Source organism: Grampus griseus (genome assembly GCF_964374135.1).
Source record: "Grampus griseus genome assembly, chromosome: 5".
NCBI classification, from domain to species: domain Eukaryota; kingdom Metazoa; phylum Chordata; class Mammalia; order Artiodactyla; family Delphinidae; genus Grampus; species Grampus griseus.
Window position 1 is genome coordinate 104223513 of NC_138998.1, and position 10393 is coordinate 104233905.

Below are 10393 nucleotides of genomic sequence, written 5' to 3' on the forward strand. Positions count from 1 at the left end.
GGTGTTTCACAGCCTGGGAGACCTAATAAGTGATTCAGAAGGTCAGCAAGGATAGGTCCCAGATTCCCAGTCCCCAGAAAGGATTCAGCAGGGTGGGAGTGGACACCCCTGAGATTATCCTGCAAGCTTCACAGGCTCTGCTGCATCCCAGAGCCAGAGGAAAGCCCGGCGTGCCCTTCGTATATGCTTAGGAGGTTTCTCTGCCCCACAGCAATCAGCGCTTGACGACAAAAGGGAGCTTCATTTTCCTCAGCAGGGTCTGAACTCTGCTAGGTTAAAGAATTTAGCAGCACCCTAAAAGGAGACTCTCCTTATTTCACCTTGTATCCCACCCAACGTCACACCTGGGAAGATGTCGTTGATTTTCTTGACAAATGCAGGAAATAACTACACAGAAAAATGTTAAAGTCAGAGAAGCAGGAAAATTGTTTCAAAGACAGCATTAGTGAATCTGACTACACAGATCAATATTCAGAAAAGTACGACTCATGTCTTTGGTTTTTTCAGACCTGTAACTTTCCTTATGGTAGGGGTTTTTATGTATTTGATGATAAACTATGACTAAGCATGGCTGAAAATTTTAAAAACAAAACCAAAAAGAAACCTTTCTTCAGCAACAAAATACCCTGGACTACAACAAACTTTAATTCTGACCACATGCAAAGCGTGTTGCTTAGAAACCCTGAGCAGAGGGTTTGCCCAGCAACTTCAAATCCCACCAGCTGCCCCTGGGAAGAAACTGACATGGTGACCACAGCATTAAAGAAATACAGAAATGCAAGTCATCCGTAAAGGATAAGAAAAGGAACATAAGTGGGTCTAAGCTTTTAGCTTTTGTTTGATGTTTAAGAAACTGTATAAAAGCTGAAGCCCTGACTTTCATTGTTTGGGTCTAAGATTGAAGTTCATACGTTTATGAGGGTTATACCCAATGTGTTATGGTTTCTGGCCTCTCTGGTCAAAAACTGTTCACCCGTGATATTAACTTTTAGTAGTCAAGTTGGTATTAGGCTTAAATATGTTTTATTGGTCTATATGTTTCATTGGTCTCACAATCCTATATGTATTAAACTTCCCTGTGATTTCTCATTAGGAATAACTATACAGGTGTAACAATTCCAATTATGGATTGGATAGAGTGCAATCATCTCTTAGCCAGATTATTGCTGTGTTGTTCGCCTGTTTCACTGTGGTCTAACCAACCATCAGAGCATAGTTCACACTAATAGAAAATACTTCCTAAAAAGTAGATCTGATCTTGTCACTCTGCTACTTTAATATCATTGATAGTTCACCACTAAAATCATAATAAAATCTAAACTCTTGGGCTTCCCTGGTGGCACAGTGGTTGAGAGTCTGCCTGTGGATGCAGGGGACACGGGTTCGTGCCCTGGTCCGGGAAGATCCCACATGCCGCGGAGCGGCTAGGCCCGTGAGCCATGACCTCTGAGCCTGCGCGTCCGGAGCCTGTGCTCCACAACGGGAGAGGCCACAACAGTGAGAGGCCCATGTACCGCAAAAAAAAAAAAAAAAAAAAAATCTAAACTCTTTAATATGGCATACAAAATGCCACTATTGCTTTCCAATAATTCGTTCTACTTCCTCTGTCTTCTGAACAAGCAAAGCGCTTTTAAACCTCTGTAAGTTTGTCCCAGCCCATCCATAGCCCTGGAATGTTCATTCCTCGCCTCTCAATCTGATAAGCATCTACTCATACTTAAAACGTCAGTAAAAATATTCTTTGGGGAAAGCCTTCCTGATTTCCCCCAGAGAAGGATAACTACTCTATTACAAATCCAAAGTTCTAGATCTGGCCAAAGGAAGAGCTTAAAAAATTTTATTAGCTTATGAATTAGAGTCCTTTTCCAGTACATATTTGACTTTCTGATATAAGCAATCTTCTGGTTGTAATTTTAATTTCATTACATGTGAGTTACAATCCTAAAGTAGTGGTAGTCAAAGAAATTTACCAATGCATCCTTATATAAAATCATATCTGTTTGTTAACTCACATTTAAGTTTTGGAACCATGTTCCTTCTAAAGTATTTATGTCCTATCCCCAAATTGATGAAAACAGATTTCAGAATACAAATTTTTCTTTCAAGGAGCATTCTGGTTTATTCCAGGTATAATAGAACCCAATTTTCCGTAATTATATATATGATAGGTTAATTTAATAAACACACATGAGGAATCTACTTTTAGTTAAAAAGAAAAACAGACCAAAGGATTATCTGGCAATTTTTATTTTATTTGAATTCTAGGTCTTCATATTTCTCTGATTCACCCCCATTCCCCATCCAGTCTAATAAACACTCTTACTGAACCAACTAAGACGTCTTTCCACAGTTGTGCAAATGAAAATATTAGTTATTAACTTGAGGTGTGTCTTGTTTAGAATGCAAACTACACGAAAATAGGGACCTGGATATGGTATCTTGTTCAAAACTCTATTGTACTTTGCTCAAAATTTGAAATGTGGTAGTCTCTTAACAAATATTTATTAAAGGAACAAACACAAATATTGAATGCTTAATACACGTATTAATTTTACCATTTTTAAAAATATTTGACACAAAATTTTTCCGTAAGGGGTTTGTGGATATTTATATAAATAAAAGACATAACAGTAACCAGTGCTACCCTCTCAAACATTCTTTTAAATTTTCCTACAAAAGGATGTATTAAGTACTTATTATTTGTTAAGAACAATATTTGTAGTAAACACTGGATGAACATGGAGATATTTTTTCAATCACCATAAGCAGTGTGGATTTATAATCAGTTTTGCCGACCATGAAGATTTCCAAAGTTTATTTTGTGGCAAAATATCTGCTACTCCAAGTAGTGACACAGTTTTTAAAATGCAGACACATGAAACTCTACCTAAGGAGTATGCAAATATAGACCTTTACAAAGTTCCTTTGTGCGAGGATACATGGATATCTAGCATAAAATAAAACAAAAACACTTATACCCACAACACTGCTAGGAAGGGAAGATTAGGTTCTTGTGTCCTCAGAGAGTGGTTTGTTATAGACAATGAGGTCTGAAGACAGAGAAGGAGAGCAAGAAAAGAAAGACAGGGAGAAAGAGAGAGAGAGAGAGAGACTGTTTTGATCTGAGTAATTAATTGTCTCCCAGACCCATGGAATTTTTATTGAGATATTGATGAATAGGAGATATTTCCATCAGGTTAAAAAAAAAGATGGAAGATAGTGACATGACATTCAACATGAAGAAAGAGCATTAATATATTTCTCATTGAAGTACACTGAGGTTCTACCACACTTTTCAAAACCCAGTGATAATGCTTTTAACAAAATAAAAAATATCTGCTCCAATTCTCTCTTCTAAATCAGGGAAGAATTTTATTCTGGAAGAGCATACTTTTGATAACATCTGCAAATGAATTTTTTTTTTTTTTTTCTTTTTGGAGGCTGTGCTCAAGTGCAAATCCAGTCCAGTGGTTAAAATGTTGTGATGTGGGGATGGGTAAAAGCAAGCAAAATCAGCAATATACGCTGCTGTGTTTTTTTCCACTGATACTATCAAACTTAATAGCTTTTCTCTGGTGCATTTTGAAATCTAAAAAAAGTACTTACATTAGAGGCAGCTTTTTAATAGGAAAATTGAGAGGGGAGGTTAGAGTGTAGTTCAACAGGAAAGTGAAAACTGGGACTTTTTTTTCTTTTCCTATTTACAAAAGCATGTTGTTCACATTTTTCTGATATGAAATAATAATAATGATGATGGTGGTGATTGGTTAACATTATGACTGCTTACCCTCTACCTATGATCCTCATGCATTATGCATTTAATATGCGTAGCAACCCTAGAAATTGGTGAAATTATACTTGTGATTTTTTGAGTGAAAATACTCAAGGAGAGAATGGTTAAATACTCAGCCTCTGATCACACAGCTAATAAACAGTCCTGGGATTTGAACTCCAGTCTGACTCAACAGCCTGCAGTGTTGACTCTGTTATTGCCACCACATCAGAGAAGGAGGGCTGCTTATCCCTGTGTGTGCTGAGTGACAAGGTCTCAAGGGCAGTGGTGTGAGGAGGGTAAGAAAGAGTGAGGGAGCTAGAACCAGGGAGAGAACATGTGTGGGCTCAGTGTGGGATCCAACCATTTAAAATCTATGTCTCAAACCCACTATTTGGTGAAAGTTATTTAATGCTAAAGGGTTTCATTTGCCTGGAACCCGGGGAGTACCGTTTTCCTAAAAAGAAGGTTGTAAAGGGATCATTGAATGCACCACACCTCGAAGGCCCAACATGTGTGTCATATGATATACTTTAAAATTTCTTCCTTAACATCTTTGAAGCTGATATTTAAACTCTGCACAAGAATCACTTAATCCATCACTGTATCCATGCTACATTTTGTATAGAACTCAAAAATTATTTTAAGTCACCTGACAATTCAATTTAAAGAGAGGGAAATTAAAGTTAATACTTACAAAAAAGATTCAAAAGTAATAACATATCCCCCTCAAAATGGACCTATTTACATTGTGTTCACAAGAGTACAGTAGAAAGCCCTGGGTAGTTTCTTAATATTTAAAGTTACCACTGAAATAAAATGATAAATTTAGTGCAAATCTTTTTAAACTTTTAAGAAATTTTTAAGACCAAAGAAAACTTGGTATTGGAGATGTTTTTGTTACCAGCAGAGGTATCCATTACATTGATCTAAGGACATGAAAATTATATCTAGATTTTTCTCTATGTCATAGAAAGTTCTTAAACGGTTAACACATATATTATAGTAGATCCAAGGTTATAACTTAAACAGATTGTGATACTGTAGCACATTTATGAAAATTTAGAATCCATATAGTGGCTAAAAGATCTGAAATTCCTAGGGAGTATCAGAAATTCATTTGCTGTTTCACAAATCCAATGCTAGGTTTTACATTGGGATCTCTGGATTACCATAGTTAGAGAATATTCAGAACACTCAATGACAAAAGTCTCTGTGTTGTCTCTATAGTTGCCTGGTGTATGTTCAATAGCTGAGATAGTGTTAGATGAGGTGGTATATTATGATGGTTGGAAGTGCAGACTCCGAGTTCTCACATACCTTAGATCATATGTAAGACTTAATACTTGTTAATTATGTGACTCTGAGCAAGTTCTTTATTCTATGCTGTAGTTTCTCCATATGTTCAAAGTGAATGGTTATAGGACCTACTCATTTGGTTGTAAGGATGAAATAAAATAATCAACAGCAGCACTTGGTGCTGTGTGTAACTAACAGCACTCAATGGAGAGCAACCATTATTATTTCAAGGAGTATCATAGTGAGTGTTGCCAGACTAAGCAAATAAAAATAAAGGATTCCCGGCTAACCTTGAATTTCAAATAAACCACAGATAAATTTTAGTGTAATTCTGCCCTATGCAATATTGGAAACATACACTAAAATATTATTTATGGTTGAAATTTTATCTGGCAATTCTAATCATAATGCTGATGATAGTAGCTTTCAGTGGTTTTATTTAAACATTTTTGTTTGAATATGGGAATGAAACTATTGACTGAAATTTTTTGAAGTGGCCAAATATTGATACATTTAAATTTATTAATTTTGCTACATAGACTAACCTTCAATCTGAGTGTATTCTTATTCAAGAATAACTAGAAATCATTTATTCAACTAATAGTATAGAAGCTACTAGGTACCTGGTTTTGTTGGTATATTGATGAGACATGCAAACAAGAAGGAAACAGAGTCATAGAGATCTAAATTACAAGTCAATAAAAGACTACAAATCAATATGGAACAGATACAGAGAGAAGGTCCATGTACCATGGGCTACAGGTCTTTGAGAAACATCCAGCAAATAATGTTCCAGATATAATTGTTCCATGGGTGGGATGGGTCCACAATGCTGAAGCCCAAACAGGTAGATGATGTGATAATCATACAGATAAATGTAAATTACAACTGTAATAAGTACACTGAAGGTGGGGTAAGTATATGATGCTATAAAAGCATATATTAAGAAGTTTGACTGTGCTTAGAAAAATGAGGAAAGTCTTCTCTGAGGAAGCAATAATAGGATTGAGATCTAAAGAATAAAAAGGAGTTAAGTAGGGAAAGAGAGATAAAAGAATAACATTTTAGGCAGAGAGAATAGCAAGCACAGAGATCCCATGTCAGGAGGGAGCATGATGTTCCAGTGAACCAAAAAGAGGACGACTGTGGCCAGAGTGCTAGAGAGGGAAGGGAAGAGGCTGAAAGGGTAAATAGTGGCTAACCCATCGGGCTTCAAGGTGTTAGTATTTATCCTAAGTGCCAATGAAATAATTTAAGTAGACAGAAGGGATGATGGATATGTGTTTTTAAAGGTCATTTGGGCCACTTTGTGGAGAACGGCTTGGAGGAGCCAATGGGAACCCTGAGTGGAATTAGTAAAAAGTTTTCTAAAATAATAGAGTTTAAGATATGTCTTGGAGGGCTTCCCTGGTGGCGCAGTGGTTGAGAGTCCGCCCGCCAATGCAGGGGACACGGGTTCGTGCCCCGGTCCGGGAAGATCCTACATGCCACGGAGCGGCTGGGCCCATGAGCCATGGCTGCTGAGCCTGTGTGTCTGGAGCCTGTGCTCCGTAACGGGAGAGGCCACAACAGTGAGATGCCCGGGTATCGCAAAAAAAAAAATAAATAAAATAAAAGATATGTCTTGGAGGATTTAAAATGAAGAGAAAAATGGGGTGCAAAGGAGAAAGAAATATCTGTTGTCAATTCTGGATCAAGGAGTATACCCATGTGATTGGAAGAGAGTGTCCATTCAGTGGAGTATGGCAGGTGTTTGTAATGGCAGAGGTGGCAGAGGAGGGAATTCAAGAGCCAGCAGAAGAACCTTGTGAACAAAGTTGAGTGGGTTAGATTAGCCCTTGAGTAATGAGTAGTTACTGAAGGTTTTTAGTAGAAACATAATATGAGTGTATTGTTATTTTTTTAAAAAAGTCATACAGGATCAAGAATACATAATTTAGGCTAGGGGGTATAAATTGGACACTGTGAGTCTAGTTAAACGTCTACTGTAGTACAATTACTGTGAAGAGGAAGACGTGTGATTTAAAGACTTAGTTTTGGAGAGAATGGCAGTAGGAAGATGATCCAATGATGAAGGATCAAAGAAGAGGTTGGGAATGAAAGGCAGTCATATATCAAGCCCAAGGGAGTAAAGAAAGACGTTCAAAGAAGTGACTTTCAAATGTAACCTGAAGTTAAGTAGTTTCTGAGGTTTATCAGTCAGTTTTGCTCGTTTATGCTGAGGTCACAAACTCAAAGCCTCCATTTTGTACAACAGCAAATGTTGATTTCTCACTCAGGTTATATGCAGGCTGCGGGGTGACTGTGGCTCTGTGCTAGGCATCCTCTTCCCTAGATCCTGGCTTTAGGAGCAGCCCTCCTGAGGACATGTGGTTCTCCTGATAGAGGGAAAAGCATGAGGAAGAATCATGCATTGTTCCTTCAAGCTTCTACTCAGAAGCTGTACAGGTGCTTTTGCTCACATTTTATTGACTAAAGAAGTCACACGGAGAACCCTGATATCGAAGGGTGGGTATAATCTACTTACAGTGAGAGGCAGTAAAGAAATGTTTAAATGAAATTAAACATGCATTAGCATTGTGACTCAGCAATCCCACTCCTAGTTACTTACCCAAGAGAAACGCAGACATAAAGCCACACAAATCTGTATGCTAATGTTTATAGCAACTTTATTCCTGATTATCAAGAATGGAAACAATCCAAATAGATATCAACTAGTGAATGGAGAAACACTCCGGTACATCCATACAACAGAGTAATGAAAAATTTTTATTGCTGGATAGCAATAACAAATCAGCAAACTATTAATGATACATGTAACAACATGGGTGAATATCAAAGGCATTATGCTAAGTGAAAGAAGCCAGATTTAAATGGTTACATACCATATTACTTCATTTATATGACATTCTGGAAAGGACAAAACTGTGGAAAAAGAAAACAGACCAGTGGTTGGCAGAGCCTGGTGGTGGGGGGAGGACACTGACGATAATTAGGAACAAGGACATTTTTGGAGGGATGAAGGGAGTATTCTATATTTTAACTGTGATGGTGGTTACACAACTGTATGTTTGTCAAAACTCAAGAAACTATACTCCTAAAGGGAGAAATTTTATTGTATGCAAATTATGCCTCAATATATGTTAGTTAATAGGAAATCATATTTACTTCCATGAGTTACTTCATACTTAAATTACTTAATACATAATTTAAAAACTAATAGATACCTAAAAATATGTAATCAAATTAACAGAGGCAAAGCAAGCAAAACATTCATTTATATACAGGTTTTTTTGGAGGGGTATAGTAATTCATGAATTTAGATATAGTTTCTGATAACTGTAACTTAAATATTAAATTTTACAATTAAGAGATTTAATTTTTATTTTCCTTTTAAGGAAATGAGCCTCAGCATGTAATGCATATCATGGAGTTTATGGCCTGTGAGCTTTACAAGAGAAGCGGGCTTCAGTAAATAATTATAAAATGCTTTTGAGTCATTTCCATTCCCTAAGAAATACTGCATAATCTAAATAAGAAATGCTGAATTTTAATGGACATAATATTTTAATTTGGTAGTTACACAAAACTGTATTCTGGCAGCTTATAAATTATATGAACATGTGCAAATTCAACTGACATGCATTATTCAAGAATGAATAATTGTCCAGAAAGATGAGCAGAGAAAACAGAATGAAATATAATCTCTTTCTCTCTTTCTCATTTCAAGATAGCATAGTAAATAAAGAAAAATAGGTAAAAGATTACGTTGTTATTTCCACTAACGATCCAGTAAACAGTAAAAAATTAGCTATGATAGTATTGGGGGAAAATAGTTCAAATCTTTGTTTCTGTTCAAAAGAGTCTTACATGATTTAAGTAATTCAGTTGAAGAACGGCTAAATTAAGATAAATATCCAGATTAATTTTTAACTAAGTATTTTAAAACAAAACAAAACCAAATCACGTTGATTGCATATAGGTGTTTTCTGGGAGGGGGAGGAGGTTAAGACACTTGTACTGCAATGTATTGGACACTCCCATGTGGTCTGATCTACAAAGGATCTTTTTACATAAAGAGCTTTGATAATCAAAATTCTTGATCTCCTTTTGTGAATCCCAAGATAGCAGAGTAATGCTATAGTTCTGCATCTTTTGATTGCTAAGGACTGGAGACAGTCAGAGGGGATGCACTTTATGCTGTCTTCTCTATCTTGATTCTGTAATCCTGTGTAGAATTTTGGTGGGAAGAGTCTTGTTCTGTTGGAAATCTGAATCGAAATGAGATTCCCTATTGGTGCATCGTCATGACCCTTCCTGTCTAACCATTCAACATTCCCTAGGCATCTTTAATAAGGAGTATTGCCAACTATTTCATGCCTAATTGTGTGTGCATTACAAAGGCACTGTAGCCTTTTGTCCCCTCACTTTCACTTCTTTAGTCACAAACCTGTTGAGAACCAAAGAAGTTGATAAGAAAGGTATTTAGAGTAATCAAAAATCTACTTTTATCCAAGTACTCAGCTATTCTCTCAGAAAAAATTGATAGCAAAAAACAAGATCAATTTTTATATTCTTTTCAGATTCTTTTCCACTACAGGTTATTATGAGATATTCAATATAGTTTCCTGTGCTATACAGTAGGTCCTTGTTTATCTATTTTATATATAGTAGTGTGTTTATGTTAATCCCAAACTCCTAATGTATCCCCCCACTCTGCTATCCCCTTTGGTAACCATAAGTTGTTTTCTATATCTGTGAGTCTATTTCTGTTTATAAAGAAGTTAATTTGTATCATTTTTAAATTCCACATATAAGTGATATCATATGATATTTATCTTTCTCTCTGACTGACTTACTTCACCTAGTATGATAATCTCTAGGTCCATCCATGTTCTGCACATGGCATTATTTCATTCATTTTTATGGTTGAGTAATATTCCATTGTATAGCTATATACCATATCTTCTTTACCCATTCATCTGTCGATAGACATTTAGTTGTTTCTGCGTCTTGCCTATTGTAAATAATGCTGCAGAGAACATTGGGGTGCATGTAAAAAAAATCATTTTTAAAAAATAGTGAGCAATTGTATATATTTAAGTGTCTCCAGTCCTGTTTGGCATATTTTGTATATATAGGTTTCATCCTGCCCCCAATTATAGATTCACATTTCTTCCCAATAATAAGTGATGTGTAATCCATCAGCATACAAATATCCTAGCAATTTTTGAGCAATCAACCTCATGGAGTAACCAAATAATGTTCCCTGGGAAGACAGGAATGATGTGTGCAGGTCGTTACTCTCAGTTACCCCAAGCC